General features: G+C 33.4%; 1 protein-coding gene across 3 annotated transcripts in view; it reads right to left on the bottom strand.

The window, feature by feature from the left end:
* The window catches only part of Egfr (epidermal growth factor receptor), a 282040-nt gene that overhangs the window by 75565 nt on the left and 179507 nt on the right, over positions 1-26968 (bottom strand). Inside the window, exon 1 of one of the 3 annotated variants that reach the window (XM_088267431.1) lies at positions 6940-7228. The exons of the other annotated variants lie outside the window; for them this stretch is intronic. The gene's annotated coding sequence lies outside the window, so the exon portion shown is untranslated. Of the gene's footprint in view, positions 1-6939; positions 7229-26968 lie in introns of those variants that run through there. 3 annotated transcript variants of the gene reach the window in all.

Genomic DNA, 26968 nt, shown 5'->3' with positions numbered 1-26968 from the left:
ATCCGCACCCCAATGGTGCATAGGGCACTGTGTCATATAAACGCAGTGTTATCTCGATCGTTTACACATGAAGGAAAGATGATCAGCCCTCCGCTTCAGGTACCAGTCCATTGAATAAATATTACAGTAAAAAAATCACTTATATTTATTTTACCCCCCTTGGGAATCGGACCCGGGACCTCCAGAACGGTAGCCGAGCGTGCTGACCATTACACTACGGAGGCTGACGAGGAATGTAATTAGAGTTCAAAATAAGTGTATGGTTTTAAGAAACATATGAAAATGGTATTTTATGCGTTGAGCAGCTTTTCATAGGATTTATAAAGTTAATCTATGGTCACGTTATAGGACTTTTATAAAACACTATCGCCGATAATTATGTAATTATAACTAAATTTATAACTGTAATTGGAGTTACTTTCAAGATTTCATTTCACAAGATTGAGTATATCCAAATACTAGATCACGAATCTAGGTTTTGAAACTCGGGAGACATATTTAAATTTTTAAATATTTAAACTTTTATCACAGAACACATGTTTTACATAACTTCATTATCAATAATGAAAATGGACTATTAAATTGAATTCATCACACAGGATTTTCTTTTGAAATTGAAACTGATATTACGCGTAGTAAATAATTACAAAATGTTCCGGTATTTACAATTACGATAATGCTTATTATTACTAATAGATTTGGAGTTTAATTTGCAGAGCTCTTTTAATTTATATATTGAATGTTAAAAACAAACACTGTTTTTTTATGTTTTTTTATTGTAAAAAAATACTTAAAAATAAATTTGTGACAATTGTTTAGCCTTGTCATGGCATTTTCAAACGAATGTGAGGATTAAATGGACTGAAAATTAAATGGAATGAAAAAATTGTCAAAAATGTATTTTCATGTGTTTTTTTTAAACAATCAAATACAGTTAAATAGACTTAAAAAATCAGTGTTTATTTGAATATTTAATATTTAAAGTAATCCAATCGTATTTGGCATGAAAACGGGTTAAATTGTGTAACACAACTCATTTGTAAACAGTGTGTATTTATAACCTTTGGGTGGATGCAGTAATATGAACACAGCGCATCTGTGCGGTTGATCGGCGATACTATATACTACCATATGCTCATATTTGGTCCGGAGATAATTTAAGGAGGTTTGTATCAACATATGGGACTATCAGAACTGGTCTTAGAGATGTGATTCCAACGACAATAGTCGCGAGTTTTGGGTCTAAATGTATTACACATTCATCAATAGGATTATAATCCATTCAGATCAAGTACCGTACTGCAGGTCCCGGGTTAGATTCCCAGGGCGGGGACAAATAAATATAATATAAGTGATTTTTTCACTCTAATGTTTATTCGATATAACCCTGGACCTGAAGCAAAGGGCTGATCACCTTCCAAATCATGTGTTAACGATCAAGAGAACTATGCGTTTATATGATGCAATGCCCTATGCACCATCAGGTGCGGATGAGGGTTTTAAAAAATATATATAATTTCGTCCGGTCATAAGTAATAAAAAAATATTTAATTACTCGGAGAAAGAATGATGTTTTGCCCCCAGACCATAGGGATTTTATCTTTACCTCTTCCAAGACCATCGCGATGTAACGAATTGTGCCTTATAAACGTGACGCGTCGTTGAAATTTCCCTCTCAATTCTCGTCCTTTATTCGAATCTAAGCCCAAGAAATTTAACTTCTAAAATAGTAAAATGATAGATACACGATTAGTTCGGGTTGAAGAGATGGCTTTGCATCAACTGTACACCTTATAAGGAAAAATAACCTTCAAGTTGTGGCAGCGCCTCCCACGCGAGCGACGGTTCTAACGTTCATACAGCACTGTAAACTATCGATACGTACTCTAACGCTCGTACGAAATAGAACGGCACCAACTGTCGCGTCATTAGCGCCGTACGTCACTTTTCCGGGACAAAATAATTTGGCTCTTATGGCGACGTAGTTACGTCGCATTATGCCGTGAAGCTGTTTGACCGGTTCGAGCTTTCCTCCTTTTTAAGGCATAATATTTGATTTTCGGAGAATCGATTTGATGGTTGAAGACATATGACTAACATATCCGAATTTTTATAGGTTTTTTTTATACGAGTATTGTATAGAAATTTTGTGGGTTAGGACCAAAATCATGTATAAAAAAATTAACTTATAATTTACATTTGAAGCACTAACTTTTGAATGTTTGTATGTATGCATTTTGTCACTAGATTTTTTTTCATACCTCTGGCTTTATTTTCAAATAAGTACGAAACAGCTTACTGACAGCTAAATCAAACCATAATCGAATTTTGTATATGACATTTCTTTAAATTCAATATAAAAGCAGAGGAAGACCGAGGATAACCTGGCACAATCAGGTATGTCAAATACTCGAAAGCGGCCGGGTCACGCGTTTCGTGATACGGTGTTTGAAAATGATGCGGAATGCATCGAAACACGTGTCACAGTAAGAAATAAATGGTTTTAAGAAATAGTGGTATTTACTAAGTAAAACATCAATCAAAAATGGATAAATTTTACCACAAAGTGACTGCCAAATCAATTAATGAAATTAAAAAATCAAAACTAATAAAACTGGGATTTTTTTATCAAAGCATGCCTTTAATATTATCTAATGTTTTTCTTACGTACAATACATTGCAGTATACATGGTTGAACGTATAAAGATTTGGCGTAGGCGGACGTGACGTCACGCTGCCTACGTCTTGGGACTTCGTCAGTAGACTTTCACTTTACGCAGAGTAGCTACGTTAGAGTACACCGAAATGCATGTTTCAGTAAATAAATGTTAATAATTAGTTTCTTGAATGTTTTCCGCAGATACTTTGTGACACATTTTATAAACTTTATAAAATTAATCAACTTTGTTTTCACCACTTTTTTTATTAATACAATTTAACCTACCGGTTTCGACAAGAACCTTGTCATCATCAGGGTTTATTTAAATATTAAAAACATTAAAATACTCTCACCAAAAACATTTAGAATAAAAATAAGATTTAGGACTTTTACGGAGTGTGTGGAAGTTTTTGGTGAGATTTTTAAAATTATTAATGTTTTTGAATTAAAATAAACCCTGATTATGACAAGGTATTGTCGAAACTGGTAGGTTAAATTATATTAGTAAAAAAAGTGGTGAAAACAAAGTTAATTTATTTTATAAAGATAATAATTAAATTTAAGTTTTCTATTAACACTTATTTGTAGAACTGCATTTTATTCAATAAAAAAGCAAGTATGTAGTTTTTTCCAAATTGTCTGCCTCCATAGTGTAGTGGTTATCACGTTTGGCTACCGTGCTGGAGAGCCCGGGTTCGATTCCCAGGAGGGAATACAAAATGATGCCGAATCAATTTTATTTTATTTATTTATTTGGTTTGACAACAGCAACATATGTGATACAAAACATTATAGATTAGCATGATCTACCTACATTAAACAAGCCAATTATAGTTAACCACAGAAACATAGATATTGCGGAGTACAAAATATTTAGTGTAGATCTAGCAAATGGACACGTATTTATGAGAGAAAATGAGCATGTGTGAAGAACGAAGAGGGTGTGTGTGTGTGTGTGTGTGTGTGTGTGTGTGTGTGTGTGTGTGTGTGTGTGTGTAATAAACAATATTTTAACTAACATTGTAAATATTCAAATATTATAACTGAATTATATACTTAATTATTAGCAATTAATTCTACTTTTTAATTATGTATGTGATAATAATCTTCTACAAAAAAGGCTGAAAAAATAATAAAATACCAAGTCGTTTCGCGTTTTAAGGAGGTCTTTAAGTTGCATAATTTACTGTTCACATAAAAATATTTTCAAACAAATAAATTCTAGCAACATTTTATTTTTATCAGCGACTCGATCAAATATCATATTACCCTTTTCTGCTTATTCAGGATTTTAAATGTTGGGCAACATTGAAAAGCGACTAGTTCCATTTCCAAGCAAAAAATACTTGACTGGAAATGCTGACAAAGATTCAGTAATCAAATTCCAGCAACCAATTTTCATATATTACGGCAAATAAAAGCAATGCAGTCGAGCTAAACTGGCGGTACACGTGGAGTCTTAATACCAAACCTAATGTATGGAAATGAGGCATGGAGTTGGCGATAGAAGGATGGAAGTAGACTGAATGCAGTTAAATGCGATCCCTCAGTGCGGTAAAACCATGTATGATATATGGTGTTATAAGAAAAGAATGCAAGGCTAAGACGAGCATTATTGATTAAAATTAGGGCCCAGTATTCGTTCGTAAGTCGCAACTCAACAACATTAAAACACCGTTTTTGCATTGAAAAAGATAGTTTTTCTTCGAAATAATTATATGCTTTTGAAAAAAAAAGTGTTATTGAAAGGTGAGGAGTTAAAAAAATATATTAAAATATTTTTTCCATATAAATATATATATATATATATATATATATATATATATATATATATATATATATATATATATATATATATATATATATATATATACATATACATATACATATATATATATATATATATATATATATATATATATATATATATATATATATATATACATATATATATATATATATATATATATATATATATATATATATATATATATATATATATATATGTATATATATATTCTAAAAAACTAAAATTATATAAAAATAAATATTCCTTAAAAAATCGGGAGTGAAAAGACGTGTGACCTCTCCGGTGGTCGGCCGGTGATTGAATTCTGTGTTAACGAATATCCTTGACAAACGAGTGTTGAGATGGTTTTGGCATGTAGAGGAATGAGTGATAAATTGATGAGGCAAATATTCGATTAGTTGGAAATGCTTTGGCTTGATTTATTTTGAAAAATACTTGGACGGGTCATGAAATTAGAAGAGGAGAATAAAAATTATCAAGACAGATAGGCTTGGCGTTCTATTCTCTCTGCCTACCCCTGCGGAGTAGTGTCATGAAGATTTATTAGTTAGTTACATTTGAAGGGAGAAAATAGCCAATAAGTGACTGGGAGTCGGTTTACCTAGTAATAAAGACAGATGTCTGTCGGTGCACAAACGACGCTATAAACACTGAATATTATTATCATCCAGATCAATATTGCCATTCTTCGCGCAGGTTTATTATCTCTTTTGTGTTTACTAAATAGAGCCGTTGCCACATTTCACTACCGATACCTGTTCAAACAAACTGACTCAAATTACAAACAGCTCGCAAATATAAACTCTATTTTGTCCCGAGTGCCTGTGGCGGATAACTACAATAGCGACAGTTGTGTAAAGATAATGACAAGCTTCCCTCGGTCTTCCTCTGCTCTTAATACCTACCAGAATAGAACGCCACACCACTCATTTATACAATATAATTCATAAATTCATATTATTATTTGACATCTCATCAAAGATGAAGAAGAATATGTAAGTCTGGGCAACTTCCATATTCTTCTTCATCTTTGATGAGATGTCAAAAAATAATATGAAAATAACTCTTGTAATTGGAGATAATCCAGATTTTGTGAACAAGTATTTGGACACACTCAAAATGTTGTAAATAAATTCATATATGTACGTTTTTTTGCGGAGACCCACCAAACCACCTTATGTGTCTTGTCGGTGTAATTCTTAAATTACATATTTTTAAAAAAATATTTTTTATATTTTAACAATATATATACACTAACTAACCATCAAGCCGCTTCTCCGCAGGGGTAGGTAGAGGATATCTGTCTTTGCACACATTCTTCCCCCCTTCCATATTCACGCATCTCCTCATACATACCGACCGATTATTCCGACTCACATGTAAAGTGAAAAAAATCACTTTCAAATAATGATCAAGATAACAGCCCATCAACCCGTATCTTTTTAATATTACATTATTGGCTGATTAAATAGTTTGAAGTCACTGATGTTTAAATGATTTCTTAGATCGAGTAAAATATTTTTTTTTATGTTTTTATCGTAAGTTTTTAAATACATACGTTGCTCACTCCTTTCAAGAACGTCATAAATGAAAAATCGTCAATTTTGAGTTGTGCATGTTTTTGTAATGCCCAGAAAATGAACTATATCCCATCAAAAGCGGCATATTTTTAACTTAATATTTACCCGCTACAGGGCAGAAAGTGTTATTTTTGCATTTTGAAGAAAAGGTATTGTTAAATTATTTTTTTAAATATACTAAATATTTTTCAAATGGAGAAAAAATATTATGGTTTTACCTAAAAAGATTTATTGCACAGTAAAAAGTTAAATAAGTGGCTTGATATTTATTTTTAAAACATTGTATTTTATGTTTGAACTTTAAAAACGTTCTCCTGAAAAATCGAGTTTTTTGAATTATGACGTTCTTGAAAGGAGTGAGCGATGTATGACAATATTAAATTTGCACATATTGTGTGTCAATATTTATATTTTGATACGTTTTGTCTTTAAAATTATTATGTATTTTATTTTTTTATTATTTGGTAGCCACCCAGTGAAACAATGTTTCTGCCAGTGTCAAGTCTTGTTTTATAATATTTAAAAACAAAATTATAAATAAAAAATATTAAATAATGAAAAATAAAATAATAGTTTTAAAAAGTATAGCTTTATGATTTAAGAAATCACGACCGCAATTGTAAAATTATAATTACGTACAAACAGCAGTTAAAGAATGTACTTACTGATATTACTCGTATATTACATACATACTTGTATACGACACTGTAATACTATAATTTTGTAGATGCCTATGTAATACGAAACATGATTTATTTTTTTTTTTAAATTATTGATAAATTAATAAAACATATAATTTTAACATCATAACTGTCGTTCTGAGTACCAAAGGTTTGAAAGCATATTTTAGATCAAACGTAAACATAATATGTAATAGAGGATATTCTTACCTTATACAGGTGGCGCTTTTTTTTAAACCTTTCAAGCGTTAAACTGCGAGAAAATAAGATTTATACAATTGCTGCAGAAACTCACGAATTGTTATATGAAAATAACACAAAACTGACAATTCAATAGCAGAAAATATTGAATAAAAGTAGGCTTCAACGAGATATTCACGTATTTTGTAAATTATTTCTTAGCCAACGTGAGGCCGAGATAAAACGTAAATGCTACTTCGCTGATGCTGCGATCATTCCGAGCAACAGGTAGGCTTTGAGTTAGAAGAGGGAGAAGGCTGATGGCCTGCGTTCGGTGTTGGAAAGGGATAGAAGGCCAGGTGAGTGTTGAAACTTCTTGGATTTTCCACTTGGGGCGCTGCTTTCTGCGGCGGCCATCTTGGATCCTGGAATCTTGTATCTTCGAGAATGAGAGGTATTGAACACGCGTGTGTTCGAAATTATCGTATACGTACACGGCACGTAAACGTGTGTGGAATCAATCAGCCATCACACACGTAGATAATAATTACAACCAATAAAGATTTGGGCAATGAGCTATATTCACTCCGGAGTAATATTGGACAAAACGTAACATACTCAACATACAAAAGGATCGATGATCATTATATTCATAAATATTAAAAAATCAAAAGTTTTATATATCTATTTCATCGATTTTTTATTATTATTTATTTTAGGTACATGGATACATTTGTTTTTACATTTTATTGATTATACGTATGACGGCTCTTAGGCATAGCCTGCGTTGAGCCGAAATACTTACATGTTAATGCAAAAAGTTTTTTTTTAATTACTAGATTTTATACAATATACAATAACAATTAACAATAGAAAGGTTTTATCATAAAGATAATCTTACATATTAAGCCTGGACTCTAATTAATTCTCTTTCCATTTGTCCCTACCAACGAGGAGCAACCATCGACAGACAAATTTGAGCATTTTCCTAAAATTAAAGGATTTTAGTAAAATGCTAAAAAATTCTCTCAATTGAATGTGCGTCAAAACGGTGTATGAAAGATGTTGTTGATGTGATATAAAGAAAGAATGCAAGGCATAAGCATAACCGATTAAATTAAGAAAGTGTGTAAAGTGTGTAAAAATAAAGTGGAAAAGCTAAACATATTGGTTTTAATCTAACAATATATTAAAAATGCAATTAAATCACGAAGTGATGATGAAGTGTCAGTGGATAATATAAAAATTTATTATTTTATTTAATTTTAAAAAGGATCTGAAAAATCAAGTTGTTTGATATATGACGTTGTTGAAAGGAATGAGCGACATGTATAAAAATACAAGCTGTTAGTAAAATACGCAATGACTTTCCGACCCAATATTTTAATAATAAATAAAAATAATAAGTAAATAAAAATATGTACTTTTAAAACACGCTCCTTATCATCTCCTTGTAATCCCATACTATTTTTTATTACCATAACACAAACTTATCCATGCTTTTAATATACAAAATTATATATACTTATTTTAATTTATTTTTTAAATTAATAATTTAGTTCAACGTGTTAGGTCTCTTACTGTGATCGTGCCTCAAGAACAAAAAACACCCATCGAGTAGGTATACGCTGAGCGCCTTTTCTTATATGGTAGTTCATTTAGCGGCGCGAGAGGGACGCCGCCATACGGCCAGCCGAGACGAACGTAAGATTTGTGGATCGCCTTCGCGGGTCTTGTTTGCCGGCTTCGTATGGACACGAGCCCACACGGAGTAGAAGACGAAGACGAGCGGAGTGTTGACGTTTGGAACAGAGATTGCCCATAAATAACGACGCTTCATAGAGGAAAAATGTATTTGTTAATTTATTTTGAAATTATTTATTTAGTCCGCCTCCGCAGTGTACTGGTCAGCACGCTCGGCTACCGTTCTGTAGGTCCCGGGTTCGATTCCCTGGGGGGGGGGGGGTAAATAAATTTAAGTAATTTTTTCACTGTAATATTTATTCATTTACCTGGACTGGTACCTTATGCGGAAGGCTGATCACCTTTCCTTCGTGTGTTAACGATCAAGATAACATTTGTATGATGCAGTGCCCTATGCACCATTGGGTGCAGATAAGGGTTTAAATGATTTTTTTTTAAATGGAGTTCGAAAAACCATCCAGTACCTCATATACCTCGCATACATCGAGTACCCCCGTAAGCTAACTAACTACTAACTAACCACCACGCCACAGAATAGAACGCCAAACCACTCTGTCTTTGCAAACATTCTTCGCCTCTTCCACGTTCATGCATCTTCTCATACATATCTGCCGATTATTACGACTCCTTACCTGACCACTTTCAAGTATTTGGCATACCTGATCTCGGTCTTCCTCTGGTCCTTTTTCCAATTACATTCGCCTCATAAATTTGTTTTACCTTTCTTTCCTCACTCATTCGTTCTACATGTCCAAACCATCTCAACACACCTTTCTTAAATTCATCGATAATGCTTGTCTCAGCTTTGCATTCCTTCCTTATTTCACTATTCGAACATCTATGGTATCATACATCGTTTTGTCGCACATTCTTCTGAGAGATCGAGACTTCTGAGATACCCCCGTGAGGACTACGATAAATGCAAATATAATACAAGGTAAATATAAACTATTACGTAAGTTATTAAGAAGCATATCAGGCAAGAGTCTTCGAGATAGAATAAAAAACGTCGGGCTAAGGGAAATATGTGAGATCGAAGATGTCGTTAGGTGGGGAAGGCAACGAAGGAGACAATGGTATGCGCATTTGAGGAGAATGGAACCATCCAGACTCCCCCACATCGCACTGGACGGCCAGCCCCATGGTAAACGACTCCCGGGCACACCACCAAAGAGATGGGTCGATAGATCGGGAATCGACATCGCGGGAGGCTAATCCCTCTTAAAAACAGGCCACTAGGCCTACAAAAAGATGAAGAAGAAGAAGAAGTAAGTTATTGTATAAGGCTTCTGATATTTGTACGAGTGAAACTAAATTATTCGCCAGGTCCTGTGGGTGAGTGGCGTGGAGGCGATATATCACGCGAGAGGTGATCCCCGAACACCGCAAATGGAACTTTATGGCGTACTTATCCTTGTTTCCTGAGCGGCCGATGAGCAACGAGCAGTAACCAATATCCGACAGACAGCTAAAGTATTCGCAATCTCATTGTACTGCCTCGGCAGCCTTATCGACCGAGTTACGACCACACCGCATTCACACGCACTCGCGACAGGCTGATGCGCATACGTTATCACGCGTTCAAACAAAACCACGTGTTGCCAGCAACCCTTCGGCAATTCGCCACGATGGATTTAAAAGAAAAAAAAAAGATTACTGAAAATTAAACATTTGTAACAGATTGTATTATACGACTCCGTAGTGTAATGGTCAACACGCTCGGCTACCGTTCTGGGGGTCCCGGGTTCAAATAGATATAAGTGATTTTTCACTATAATATTTATTCAACATTACCCTGGACTGGTACCAAAAGCGGAAGGTTGATCACCTTTACTTCTTATGTAAACGATCAAGATAATACTGCATTTATATGATGCAGTGCCCTATGCACCATTGGGTGCAGATAAGGGTTTGAATGATTTAAAAAAAAAATGGAGTTCGAAAAACCATCTGAGTGTGTCAGACAACTAATTGAGTTTTATTTGGTACAAAGACAACGTGTAGGATCCTGAGGGAGGACCTATCCGACATTGGATCCGTGTTAGTTCACAAGGAACTCTCACGAGAGGTGGTATCTATGATACATGATAGAACTAATGAAGGACATTGCTACCATAAACCAAGCAGGACACAAAATGCTGAACTCTCTTCTGTTCGAATGGAAGGTCTGTTGACGATAGTCAACAGTCCGCCTTCTCCTGAGGAGTGCAACGTGGTTTCCTCCCAGCAATGAGCAAACGCTGACAAGTTCCTGATTGGCCCACACTAGCTAGAAGAAGCAAATATCTACTAATTGATATATAAACCTTGTACATAATAAGCAATGTAAATAATAAATGCATCTCCCATCTAAAATCAATCCCCTGACGTCGACTATCTGACTAACTTGAGAGAAATTGTCCTCTTAAACTAATTGTTATTATTAATTAATTTATTATTAGATTAAAACGAATATTTTTAGCTTTTCCACTTTTTTATTTGACCAGCGACCGGGTTTCGTCGTTACCGACATCATCAGACTGGTGATGATGTCGGTAACGACGAAACCCGGTCGCTGGTCAAATAAAAAAGTGGAAAAGCTAAAAATATTGGTTTTAATCTAATAATAAATTAAAAATGCAATTCCATCACGAAGTGTCAGTGGATAATATAAATTTATTATTAATTGTTATATTATTGTTTTTTTTAAACACATTTTCATATGGTGTACGGAGTGCGTATAAGTTTTTGGTATCGTAAGGGAAGGGTAATTAACTTTAACCTAACTATGAATATTTCAATGTTTTAGAATTAGTACATAAACCCTGAGGATGACAAGGTTCTTGTCGAAACCTGTTGGATAAAGTGTACCAATATAAAGCGGTTAAAACAAACTTGTTTTATTTTATAAAGTTTATAAAATGTACCACAAAGTATCTGCGAAAAACATTCAAGAAATTGTCCTTGTCTCTGCTCTACTCTTGCGGCATTGCAATGTGTAGCTTTCTATCTCCTTCTAAGTGTTTATTCTCTCACATATAAAAAAATAAGATTTTTAACACAATATCTCTCATAAACGTGACACGTCCTTGAAATTTCACCGTCAACTCTCGTCCAATTATCGATCATCGAATTCCCGCCCAAGTAGAATTTTGCTGTACCTCCCTATACATACAAATGCGCTCATCCCACATGTGAAAATTTACTATCGTAAATAATACCCTTTTCACATTTATCGATCGGAGAGAATGTACATATTTTTAAAATAAACCACAACGTACATATTCATGTCGAACAAAAAGTTCTCCATGAACACAAAGGGAAATAAAAATGAACGTAAGCATGTTGTTAACTCGACGCTCCAAGTAAAACAAGACGTTCCTTTATTGAAGTGTGTCTATACCCCCATAACGCCACGCCGGACGAGCTATTCTACATGGGTACGGGACGCACATTGTTGCAGCCTGTAACAAATTGGTTTCGAAAGCACGCGTGATTTGTTTTACAATAACTGAAAACTTAAAGCTCCATCAAAGGAAATTTATCGTAACAAGGCGTTGAGAATGTTATGTGTTTTTGGGAAAGAGCGCATTATAACGAGTACCTCGTTGATAGAAGGGTATAATCCAACATCGAAACCATCGTATTAAACGTTACTCTACTACAAATCAAATATGATTTTTTAGACGGCGATTCGATAATCGATAATTTGACGGAAATAGAAAGTGAAATTTCAAGGACCCATCACGTTTATAAAGTACATTTCGTTACATGAGAGAGAAAAGTTAACGTAGAGAGGAGCGCATTTTTACCAGCATCTTTAAGTTCCTTATAATATTGAACAATAGCAACATTTTGAGTGTGTCCAAATACTTGTTCACAAATCTGGATTATCTCCAATTAAAGGAGTTATTTTTCATATAATTTTTTGACATCTCATAAAAAATAATGTGAAATATGCTCAATAAAGAGCTTCTTTTTATCTCACCAATAGATGTCTCTAGTTATAGCGATTCATGAACAAGGTTTCTAAATTGGTTTATATTTATATAGAACTTCAAGAATTTGAGCACAGATTTTGGTTGTCAATAATGGGTAGAATTGGTGCATGTTACACGTGCGTAAAGTGATCACTTACACCAGCCTTTGACGGTCGTTAGCCCCGTAAATGCCCAGACTTCCATATTCTTCTTCATCTTTGATGATATACCAAAAAATAATTTGAAAAATAGGCATTGAATTAATGCAATATGGATGTTTTACAATGGGTATAATGGTGAACGTAACACAAGTGGATAAAAAGGTCACTTAAGCCATCCAAATGCCAGGCCACAAGACTAAGGATGCCCAGACTTCCATCTTCTTTCGTATAAAAAAGGATACACGCTTCATCTTAAGTTTAGATACTTAAAATACTACTCAAAATAATAAAGTGTTTAGATAATTTTTAGCGATTATTTGAGAAACTCCCTTATTCAAGTAACTAATTAATCGTCCGGATGATTCACTGCAGGGGTAGGCAGAGAGAACAGAACGACACACCAATATGTATTTGCAAACAATCTTCGCTTCTTCTAGATTCACACATATCCAAGTCTATATATGGTCCATATGAATATAAGTGTTGAAGTAATATTTTACGAAAATAGTTCAATATAAACTTTCATTTAACGATATTATTATTTATATACGTGCCGATTATTCTGACTCTTTGTTTGACCATTCCCAAGTGTTTGAAATACGTGATCAGGTCAAGTTTTCCTTTATTTGGGCATTCTACATGCATACCCAAACCAATGCAACACGCTGACAAATCGTCTTAATGCATATTATAATATATGCCCAGTATTATATTGTACGTAGATAATAGAGTCCTGTTCAACCCTATTCCATTCGAGTCGAGGCAATTGGAGAATTCGTACTCGCAGATAAGTCGAAGATAGCTTGTGTATCGGAAAGAGCTTTCGTGATCTCGGTAGAGCACACAAGGTACTGGCGGCTACATAGCATGATCCGCGGGGTTGGCGAAACGTGCCTGGGACGATGCGAAGTCGTGACTCCGAGGCGGTTGGCGCACGAATATCCTCAACTCAACACGACCGGAATACAGGTATGAAGAACGATCGCATACGGGTTAAACACACCACCATTCTATTCTGTACTCCTTGTAACTAATAATAAATTTAAAAATAATATTATTTATATTTCAAGCAATAACTTTGTGATTTTCCATTTTATAATTAAATATAGCTTTGTTTCAAAATCACTGTAAATATTTTATTATAACTTAATTATAATGTCTACCGGTTTCGAAGCTAACCGCTTATTATTCAAGACTGATTAAAACTTACGTAGGTAATACATAATATTAATCAGTCTTGAAAAAGAAGCCGGTAGCTTCGAAACCGGTAGACTTTATAATTAAGTTATAATTAAACATTTATAGTGATTTTAAAACGAAGTTGTATTTACTTAATTATAAAAATAATTTCTTGTGTAAACGCAAGTAAGTTTGAAATAAGAACCTTGCAATGTATCGAATTAGCCAATGATTATGAATTAGTCAACGATTATTATTTAAGGGGGTACTCGCAAACATACGATTAAATTAGTAACCGCCTGCGCAACAACCAAACGTGTCTCCGAGCAAAATGTTTAAAAAAAAAAATTATTTTATACTTGAATACTGAAAAAATATTTTAATATATATTTTTTAAATAACATGTTGAGTGTGTCCAAATGCTTGTTCACAAAATCTGGATTATCTCCAATTACAGGAGATAATCAGCCCCGTTAATGCCCAGACTTCCATATTCTTTTTCATCTTTGATGAGATGTCAAAAAATAATAAATTTTTTAAAACTATTCACCTTTCAATGACACTTTTATTTTCAAAAGTATATAATTAATTCGAAGAAAAACGTATTTTTTCAACGCAAAAACGGTGTTTTAAGCAAAAAATTCAATTCCGCCAAATGTGTAAAGAAAATTAAATTGCCATCTATCGAATATCCTCCCTTCGTTCCAAAACCTCGTCATCAGTTATGATAACTCTTTTATTTTAAAAAACAAAACTTAAATATAATAAAACTTAAGAATATCCATTCATAAAACGGTGAGCAAAAAAAAACGTTAAACGTTACATGGATTTACAGGAAATTACGTTGCGGTCTATCGAACGTTAAAGCTCGCCATGAGTCGTTATGACAACCTGTGTGCGTAAGCCGAGGCGTTTATCGCCCATAAATTCGTACTAGTCAACGGTCCGCGAAACGTTGACGAATTTGGTCCGGTACGTTTTTTGCGCGGAATGTATTTGATATGTATAAACGTACTACCACACTGCATACCTGCGGGAACCAGTTTTTCTTTTCGCAGTGAAGTATTTGATTTTGGTCTTGTTCTTAGTAGTGTTTTGGACATGCGTTACTGAGAAACGACATTTTAAATCCGAGATAATCGGAAATCGTCCGTTGAACAATCTGCGGGCAATTAGCATACGTTATGTTTCACTTCTAAAATGGCTCGGTGTCTGTATTTAAGCAAATTTGAGATTATAACCTAACTGTGAGTATTTCAATGTGTTAGAATTAGTACATAAACCCTGATGATGACAAGGTTCTTGTCGAAACCGGTTAGAAAAAGTGGTTAAAACAAAGTTGTTTTATTTTATAAAATTTGAGATGATTTCTGGTTTATTTTACTAAATTCCAAATGAGATATAAAAAAACTAACTAGCTAACATATGCTGCTTCTCCGCAGGGATAAGCAGAGAGAATAAATACGCCACACATTCAGTCTGCAAACATTCTTCGCCTGATCCACATTCATGCTTTCCCTCATACATATCCGACGATTATTCCGAATATTAGACAATGATAGATGTTTGTCTTTGAAAGTGTTCTTCGTTCTCTTCCGCATTCATGCGTCTATTTCCTCTTACATACCTGCCGATTATTCCGACTTTTGACCTGACAATTTCAAGTATTTGACATACTTGAACATGCCAGGTTTTTCTCGGACTAACTTTTCTCCTATTTCTGACTACATTTGCCAACAGTTTTTTTTTTAATTATATTTTGACATCTCATCAAAGATGAAGAAGAATATGGAAGTCTGGGCATTAACGGGGCTGACGACCGTCATAGGCTGGTTTAAGTAATCACTTTACACACGTGTAACATTCACCAATTCTACCCCATGATTGACAACCACACTACTCAAATTTTCGGAACTTCTGGATATATTGACAACTTCATCTATGTTAAGATGTTTAAAAAAGGATGAATTAATCAGCTCAAGACAATCCCAGTGACAGGGTAGCTGACTAATGAGTTAGTTAGATCCGAGTACCAATCAGGTGGTGTAGGCAGACGCCTCCACGACCCCGACCAATACAGCAGAGCCTTTCCTTCGTAGGTGCATCGTCAAACCTCTCTTTTTTGTCAACCACTTATTTTCCCGCCTACTCGCCTAAGTACGGACATTTCTCTATGTTAAGTTTAGTTAGTACCCACGTATCAAGTCCTGAAGAAGACAAGGTGCTTGTCGAAACCGGTTGGAAAAATAGTAACAAAAAAAAGTACAAAATAGTAAAAAAAAAACTGAGTCTTATTTATTTTATTAATTTTACAAAATGTGCCACAGGGTTTTCAAGCACATATGAGTGTATAAAACACAAATACCGCGCAATTGGAGGATTGCGATACGAAGAACAAACAGTCGTGGAATCGGCATCGATATAAAAATCACCAATCTCTGAAATACTGTTTGATGTGTAAAACGTCACACGTGTCAATACCGGAGGTAAATAAAAGGCAAAATAAGGAATCTCTATATATAGCGAGTGAGTAAACATATAATATGTGGTCGGCCGCAGCCGTCACCGCGACTGTGTGATAATTTTTTTTAACATATTATCATTTCTGAGAACAGACATAGGACTAGTGTTATTTATCTTTTTATCTAAGGAAGAAATACGAAACACGCGCTCGAGCCCTCGGGAAAAATTTGTTCCTTAGATTTCGATCGTAGTTAACAAAAGCGAAGCGTTGTTACCTCCTGAAATAAATATAAAAAACCTAACCTAACACACGTGAGTCAAAAGCTCCGACAAAAAGGCTCCAAGTTCAACTTAGAAACGCCACCCTTTTTACAAGTTTGCTCTAAAATAGATCCTCTACACTTAAATGTTGACTTTCTGCGTCAGGCTATAGCAGCGGTTCTGAACCTTTTTGAAGTCACGGAGCACTTTAAATCGTAAGGAAAATTCGCGGTACGCCAAAACTAATGATCCAAAAAATACTTAAGGATAACTAATAAAAACTATATTAATAAAAATATTTAAAAAAACATTAATACTCCAATGAATTTTTTACGGCTAAAATGATTTAATGTGACATCTGAGCTTGTCGGCTTTAACAAATTTCAGCTCTATTAGGTCTAATATTTGATATAGCTACTCTCATTTCTTCATCCAAATTTCAAAGCCAAGGTTATAAAATATAGGGTCTTTAAAAAAGTTACCGTTGATGGACCACCGTCTGTACAAATTCCTTCACAAAACTCCCATGATTGAGTATGATGATACAGAATCAAATATATCTTGACCGCTGTTGTGAGATGAGTGCACACAACTTCAATTTTGCCAATCTAGCCATTTGCAACTTAAATCGTACAGTAAATGAACCAACATAAAATTTTGGTTTTCATAGTTTCGTTAGTTATAGAATTAAGGCAAGAGCACATACTTCTGGCACAAAATCTCCACTTCGAATCTCTGAGATGAGAACTCTCCGATCTATAACCGGAAACACGTTGCGACACCGCGTGAAAAACACCGATATCCGGAGCACGTATAAGAGGGAAGATATCGTGAAGTGGGGACGACAACGAAGGCGATACTGGAATGAATATGTAAACGGAATGTCGGAATACATCTTTCCACATTTCGCCTTTTAAGGAAACCCTGAAGGACGTAGACCCCCAGGCAGACCTGAAAAAAGGTGGAGAGATGGCCGGCAGTCAACATCCTGAGAGCGACTGGTGGAGGCATAGAAAAGTCCTGATGATCTATAAAAGGAAGAAGAAGAAGATAATTTCGAGGAGCACTTGCAACAAGCTCGCGGAGCACCGGTTAAGAACCACTGGGCTATAGTATTATACCCAGTAAAGGTATGCGAGAGTTGGAGGGAGATGCAGGTAGTATATAAATAATACGGGAGAGAGAGATGTAAAACGGGTAGACAATGAAAATCAATCAGAACAACATAAATCATAAGATTTGAGAACATGTCTAGAGAAATATCGATAGTTGTTCGAATCGATAGTGGAAGTAACAAATGATATAAGGGCCACGTGTCAGATTTCACGTACAGCAAAAAGTTTTTTTTTACTCAACTACATATGTAAAGTCACCCGTTGCTGACATTTTTCTTATCTAAGATGGCTCTCATAGAATGGATCTTTGTCAGACGGGAGGAATATCTAATTTAACATACTCAACCCATAAAGGGTTGTATTAGACTCGTGAAGTGTTTATAACAGCCGATATAATCAATATTTTCATTCATAATTTTCTTTTGGAAAAAACGTTATTTTCGTAAGTTGGAAATGAATGACGTCACAGAAACGATGGAGTTTTTTAATATTGGTGTCTTTTCTAAATTATTGGCGGCTCTATTTGTTGATGTCTATGGTCCACCCTCCCACTCCCCCCCTCCCCTCATATTTGTATAACACAAATGGTAGTGTAGTGGTAAACAAGCAATCCACACTACTACTATTACAGCTCTAACTATAGACAATAAACCATATGACCTCATAAAACGTTCGATGACGGAAATTTGATGAAATTTGTTTTATTTAAATATCTAATGTTTAAACCTTTATTGTTTATATCTCCCTTATTTCTCTAAAGATTTCAATAAGTATATAGACAACCCCGACATAAACACTAAACAAGACAGGGAATTCTTCGATTGCATCTACTGGGAGAACTATAACACATATCACTCACTCCCTTCAACAACGTCATATATAAAAAATCAGTCAATTTTCAGTTAAGCATGTTTTCGGAATGCCCAGAAAAGGTACTACATCCCTGCAAAAGCGGCATATTTTAAACTTAATATGTACCCGCTACAGGGCAGAAAGTTTTTTTTTGCATTTTGAAGAAAAAGTATTGCTCAATTATTTTTTTAAATATACTAAATATTTTTCAAATGGAGAAAAAACATTCAGGTTTATGTTTTGAATATTGAAAGCATTAACTTTGTGGATCATATTTCTCGAAATAATACATTCAGGTTTAACCTAAAAAGATGTTGTACAGTAAAAAGTTCAATAAGTCGCTTGATATTTATTTTTAATACATTTTATTATGTTTTTAAACTTTAAAAACGATCTTCTGAAAAATTAAGTTTTTTTTTTTATATATGACGTTGTTGAAAGAAATGAGCGACATGTAAAAAGGTATTAAGTGCGCGTATTGAAAACGGGTCAGTGTTTTCGTGATTTTGTACAAGGTGCCCGCAAGGTTGGGTCAAAGTAGGAGTGAAAAGGTACAGCTTTATGTTTTACGCTAAGTTTATGAGGATGGAGTGCCCTCGTGCCGATAAAATAGATTCCTTCTAGTACAAGCAACACTAACAGGGCTGCCCACACATATATACGAGAATATTATTTTATTTTTAATAAAACTTTTATTACTTAAATATCATTATTTCTCAATGTCTGTTATAACACGTGTTTCCATGTACTTCGCATTATTTTCAAACACCGTATACGGTCACAATATATATATATATATATATATATATATATATATATATATATATATATATATATATATATATATATATATATATATATATATATATATATATATATATATATATATATATATATATATATATATATATATATATATATATATATATATATATATATATATATATATATATATATATATATATATATATATATATATATATATATATATATATATATATATATATATATATATATATATATATATATATATATATATATATATATATATATATATATATATATATATATATATATATATATATATATATATATTGTGACCGTATACGGTGTTTGAAAATAATAAATATATATATATATATATATATATATATATATATATATATATATATATATATATATATATATATATATATATATATATATATATATATATATATATATACATATATATATATATATATATATATATATATATATATATATATATATATATATATATATATTTTAAATATTTTTTATTGGAAAACCAACGGAATATTTACCAAAATAACATAATATAAAAAAAAATTAAATAAAATTCCATTTACAGGTTTTCACATAAGTAATCTAAAAATAAAAAATAGACTGTCATATACATAAAAGTATAACTATACAATAAACTTACGTTAGATGTATTTTTTATCAAATAAGAGAAATTTTCTATTTCAAATACTCAATTTGACATAAACGTATCAAAAAAATATTATTGATGTCTATCTCATAAAGCATTACATTCCACATATCGCAGGCTCGATTTAAAATGAATTTTGGTAGGACTTGGTGAGCATTTTAGGGCTTTTAAATAAAGTTTTGTTTCTGGTCTGTGCTCCCGGGACTCTAAAATTTATGAGTGATAAAAGCTCTGGGCAATCTACATAATTATTTTTTTTGTGAAATAGTGATATTTACCAAGTAAGATTTGTATTGTAATGGGTGTGAATCATGGCACCTTACAAGGGCTTAGAGCAGCCGAATACTGAGCTTTGAGAACAGGTGTCTGCGGAGAATTTTAGGAGTGCGGCGGCTTGACTTTGTGAGGAATGAAGAGATAAGGCGTGGGACGCAGCAACTCTTGGTCCCAAGTGTCGTCAAGAAAAGGCGATTCAGTTGACTTGGCCATGAACTCCACATGCCTCCCGATAGTCGCCATCAAGCTTGCCTCCTTTACAAGGCTTCAGGTTCGCGGCGCCCAGGACGACCACTGCTGACAATTCGGGACGCGGACCTGACTTGGGAGGATGCAAGGGAGCTGGCGGCCGACAGAAAAGCCTGGAGATAGTTTGTGGACTCCTTATGCTCCGCATAGGGAGCGGATGTGGTTTAATTAAATTACATTTGAATTAAAAATGGATAGATTTTTAAATCAAATCAAAGTATTAATTCTCTACAAAGTGACTGCCGAGTGATCATCAGTTTACACAAATGAAGCATTTACCATTTTTCCCATGACTGACAACCGCACTACTCAATTTCCTGTAACTCCTTCATATATTACCATTCTCATGACGCTTTGTGTATAAATTGATAAATATATTTTTTTAAATAGATAAATAAATACTGGCTCGCTTGGTTCAACCCTAAAAAGATCCGAAGCGAGAACATTTCCTATTCGGCCACTGACACCGCTCCAATATGAGCTTATAATGTAGATTAAACTAAAACCTTACAATGTCCTGGAACTGTTCACACGTACCATTTGAAACACGGAGTAATTTATGATATGTATCGGAATTCGAGACCCGGACAGATCCATTCGACCTACGGCGATAATTGGTAACAACACCCTACAACAACTATAAAAATAATGAGAAAACATGCGCCCATACACGATGTTTGTCCGCCTCCATGGTGTAGTAGTTAGCGCATCAGGCATCCGTGCTGGAGGTCCCTGGTTCGATTCCCAGGGGGGTCGAAATGAATATAAGTTTTTTTTACTTGTATATTACACTGGACTGAAGCATCACACCAATCTGTCTATGCAAACAATCTTCGCCTCTTCCACATTCACGCATCTCCACATACATACTCGCCGATTATTTCGACCCCTGAACTGACCACGCTTAAGTATTTGAAATATTTGATCATGCCAGTTTTCTATGGGCCTTTTTCAGCTTCTATTAGCAAATACATTCGCCTCATAAGTTTGTTTGTTACCGTTCTTTTTTCACTCAAATGTGTGTTATCTCCTTCCTTTATTTCCATTCCAGACTGAGCCACAGCACGTGTGCCCGGGTACAGATATTAACTAAAAAAATATACTTTTGACTTAAGTATTACTTAGTTATTATCCCTATTTCTCTAAATCTTTCGTGACATGTATTTCGATGCATTTCGCGACATTTTCAAACACCGTATGCATAAAAATGATGCGGAATGCCTCGAAACACGTGTCGCAATAGATTTCTTATAAATAGTGGCAATTACCAAGTAAAACTTAAATTTAAAATATATAGTATTTACCAAAAATTACTGTCGTATAAATGAATGAAAATATAATTTTAGGCGAATTTAAGGATGAAAAAATAGCTTTTTTCGTCGATTTAAAACATTAAATCTTGGTAAAAATACCCAAAATGATAATCGCGCCGCAGGCTTTTTTATTATTAAGGACTAAAATAAATAGGTTTATGCCGCGTATACAGGTAAACAAGGGTTATTAAGTGCTATTTCGGTGGGAAACAAAGAGCTTTAAAGCTAAACGAATCCTTTTGTCAGCCTCCTCTAGAGCAGGTATAAAATCACATGCAGGGTGGTTGTTTTTTTCCTTCTCCTCTATTTTTTCTCCTCTTCCCAAACACATGCATCATCCAGGTGAGATGACCAGCCCCTTTGTTAGCATGTTATTGTGTAAAATTTCAAAAGAAATTTGTTCTCCGAATTTCAAGTATCTTCAACTACAGCATCTCCCGATCGTCTCGCGTATCTGGCCCGACTTAAATTCTCATTAGGTTTATAATAATAATAATAATAATCTTGGATGATTTATATAGCGCCATTTTCGTAAAAAACTACCTCAAGGGCGCTTATACATACAGGTAAGGAATATGATATGAAAATGATAATGAGAGAAAATTTAAAAAATATATAAGTGAAAGTTTACTCATATAAAGAGCGTTATTTTATTAATATATTATTTCAAGAAATAAAAATACTTTGTGTTCTGATCCACTCACATTTTAATGCTTTCAATGCACAAGTTAATGCTTTCAATATTCAAAACATTATTTTATTAAGCTTAAAAAAACCAAAAGCCTTGAATCTTACAGTCGGCAGTAATATTAGCGTATTATTTTTTGACATCTCATCAAAGATGAAGAAGAATATGGAAGACTTGTTGAATGTTACACTTAACACACGTGTAACATTCAACAAGTCTACCCATTATTGACAACCACACTTCTCAAATTCTTGGAAGCTCTATATATATATATATATATATATATATATATATATATATATATATATATATATATATATATATATATATGTATATTATATATTATATATATATATATATATATATATATATATATATATATATATATATATATATATATATATATATATATATATATATATATATATATATATATATATATATATGTATACAGTATCTACTCAATGAATTAGGGCCACGCAGAATTTCGCGCAATTTCTCAATTCAAACAGGAATAACTCAGAGAAAACCTTGAATAAAACAACATTGAATTTTATTTACACATGAACACTTTATTACGCTTAAATTATGCATATATTTTCATATAAATAAAGTTAGTATTTAGTATTTCCACCTTTGGCAGAAATAACTGCCTCAATTCTTTTTGGCATACTTAAAATGCACTGTTTTATCATATTTTTTATTTCTTCGTCTTCTGACCAAATTTTTTGAATATTTTTTTTTAGACAGTCTACTGTCGGATTTGGAAATGAGTATACCTTATTTTTTAACATGCTCCATACGTTTTCTATAGGATTAAGGTCCGGAGAATTTCCAGGCCAGGGGAGCAAAGGCAGATTTTTGTTAGACAAAAATTTTATTATTGATTTAGCCCGGTGGCAAGGTGCCCCATCCTGCATGAAGGTGTATGAACCTTCTGTTGGGTCGAGTGTATGGTAGAAGGGCAATAAAATTCGTTCGAGGACCTGCTTATAGGAATTTTGGTTCATTGTTCCTTCCACGAAAAACAACGGCCCAGGTAAATTGTTAATAATACATGACCATATCATTGTTGCAGGGGGGTGTTTGATAACTTTTACCACACAGGCCTCATTGTAACGTTCCATTGGTGTTCTCCTGACGAATCGACGGCTCTCTGTCACGGCTTCTAACCGGCACTCATCACTAAAGATGACCTGAAAAATAATGAAAATTTAAGTTTAATTCAAATATATAAGTTTATTTACTAAAATAATATGTTGAAAATTCAATTTAAATACATACCTTTTTCCAATCATCTACCGAGTAATTTCGATGTAGCCTGGCCCATTTTAATCGATCCGCTTTCATTCGTGGTGTCAATTTTGGTACTTTTACAGGGCGCCTGCATTTCAGATTTACTTCGTAAAGACGTCGCCTCAGTGTTGATACCGATATATTTATACCCTCTTCTTCCAATTTTATTTTTAATGTTTTTGCTGATGCACTACGGTTTTCTAAGGCACTTTGAACGATTTTTCGATCAGTCCTCGGTGTTGTTTTTCTAATCCTACGACAGTTCTTTCGCCGATTGCTGGTGGCGGGTGACTGATTTTTTATTGATTTTGAAATTCTGTCCACTGTTTGACGAGAAACGTTTTCTTTTTTTGAAATTTCTCTATTAGATAGTATTCCTAATTTCAGTAGCACTATAACACTAGACTTTTTTTCCTCAGAAATGTCTTTACTTTTTCCCATTTTGTCCTTTTCAAAAAAAACACGTGTGTTTACAAAAAAAAATTATACTTTATGAACTAAAATTAAAAATTAAGTTTTTTTCACAAGACACGATAACTATATAACCTTTCTGAACAAAACAACAACCAGAACTCAAGAAACTTCACCAATAAATGAGATAGGACTATTTTTTGAACTTTCAACTATCTGTCTACCTGTGATAATTAGGGACCTTTCTCAGAAAAAGGGTTTGAAATTTTGTAAAGGCTTAAATAATCCAGGTATATTTTACATATTATTGAAGGTAATATACATGATATTAGATGTCAATAGAAAACTTAAAGTATTTATGTAAAATAAATATAATAATCCAAAAGATTTCAGAGTATTCAAAAAAATAATGGGTGGCCCTAATTCATTGAGTAGATACTGTATATATACAATATATAGGAACCAATTTAGAAACCTTGTTTTTGAATAACTAGAACTTCACTAGAGACATCTATTGTTGAGATGTAAAGAAGCTTTTTATTAAGCAGAATCTATGACGGTCGTCAGCCCCGTAAATGCCCAGACTTCCATATTCTTCTTCATCTTTGATGAGATGTCAAAAAATAATATGAAAAATAACTCCTTTAATTGGAGATAATCCAGATTTGTGAACAAGTATTTCGAAACTCTCAAAATGATGTAAGTAATTTAAGCCATTATAATTTCACTGATTGATTCTGCAGTCACTTTGTGGCAAAAACTATTCATTTTTTATTTTATGTTTTATACCAAGTAAAACTTTAAAAAAAATGTAATAATTTAATCTTTGCTATTATTTCATCATCTCGTCACAAATAAAGAAGAATTTGCAAGTCTGAGTAGTTATAGGACTTATAACTGGGGAATCTATTGCAAAGGGAAGATAATGAGTTAAGTACGCGGGGCATATAACTGAAACATTATACTTTACATATCGCTCACTCCTTTCAACAATGTCATAAATCCAAAAACATGATTTTTCAGGAGAGCGTTTTTAAAGTTTAAAAATATAACACAATGTATTAAAAATAAATGTCAAGCCACTTATTGAACTTTTTACTGTGCAGCAAATCTTTTTAGGTAAAACCGGAAGGTTTTTTTTTCCATTTGAAAAATATTTTGTATATTCAAAAAACTAATTAAAAACTACATTTTCTTCAAAATTCAAAAACAACACTTTCTGCCGTGTAGCGGGTAAATATTAAGTTAAAAATATGCCGCTTTTGCTGGAATATAGTACTATAGATATAGATAGAGCTGAAAATTGACGATTTTTGATTTATGACGTTCTTGAAAGGAGTGAGCGATATATGTATATATTTATGAATTTTCTTTTTATTATCCTCACAATACATTTTGACGAGCGGACGAGAAAGTCGTTAGAAATACGAGTAAATGCTCAAAAAAAGAATAAAAGATAAAGTTATCAACACTTCGTAGATAAAGCGCTATCTTTTCATTTCAATTCTAGACCTGAACATGCCTTAGTTCCATTTGTGAACAAAATTCCATTTACTAAATAAAAATATATGCATTTGTAAAATAAAACATTAAATATATTTTTACAAATACTGATAAAATGTTTATTACTTCACAGCCGACGACAATTTTACTTTTAAATAATGAAGATAGTTACATGCATAGAAAATATAGAAATACATTCCGAATCAGTTTACGAGTACATATGTTTTTTAGGAGACTGAAATAACATTGCCACACCACTATGTATTTGCAAGCATTATCCGCCTCTTCCACATTCATACATTTTTTGACCCTTATTTGCATCAAATGGTGAATAGGGTACTGCATCAACGCAGCATTATCTTAATCGTTAATTGCATTTAGGCAAGGTGATCAGTCCAGGGTGATATTAAGTAAATATGGGAGTGAAAATCACCTATATTTATTTTGACCTCCCTGGGAATCGAATCCGGGACTCCTGGTACGGTAGCCGAGTGTGCTGATCATTATAGTTTTTTTTCGGTTTCCCTCTGCCGCTGTTTACCTACGTTTGGTTCATAATTTAATAATTTGTTTTACCATTCTTTCCTCACTCATTCGTTCCACATTGCCAAACCGTCACCTCAACACATCTTTCTTAATTTTATCGATAATGCTGATCTCAGCTTTCGATTATTTTCTTATTCCACCTCTCAAACATCTATCGCACATCTGAGGGATCGCATTTCGACTGCATTCAGTCTACTTTCACCCTTCTTTTGCCAACTCCATGCTTCACTTCCACGCATTATATTATCCCATTAATGAAGTTGAGATATCTATAATAAACAATACTTGAGATGTTTATTTTATGTTTAATATTATACGAATTTAAATTGGAAACTAGCCTTCACTACATGTACGTTCCTAGGTATACACACAAATAAGTAAATATTATATTACAGCGAGTTTTTTGATCGTTCTTAGTCAAACAGGAAAAATACGGTAAGTACATATACATTTTAGTGTAAATAAGCCATATCTCAAATACCGTTAGATATGGTTTCTTCTCGATTATATTTTCAAGTAAAAATTGAAGGATTTTTCATGATGTACATCAGTGGGTACCTTATACACACCCGAAGGTAACCCAAAAAGTTGTTGGAAAAAATAAGTGACACGAGTGAAACATATTATTTT

This window comes from Brachycentrus maculatus, unplaced genomic scaffold (assembly GCF_059751285.1).
Source record: "Brachycentrus maculatus isolate JH-2025_06_01 unplaced genomic scaffold, ASM5975128v1 h1tg000018l, whole genome shotgun sequence".
Lineage (NCBI taxonomy): Eukaryota > Metazoa > Arthropoda > Insecta > Trichoptera > Brachycentridae > Brachycentrus > Brachycentrus maculatus.
This window is presented reverse-complemented; position numbering and strand designations above follow the sequence as displayed.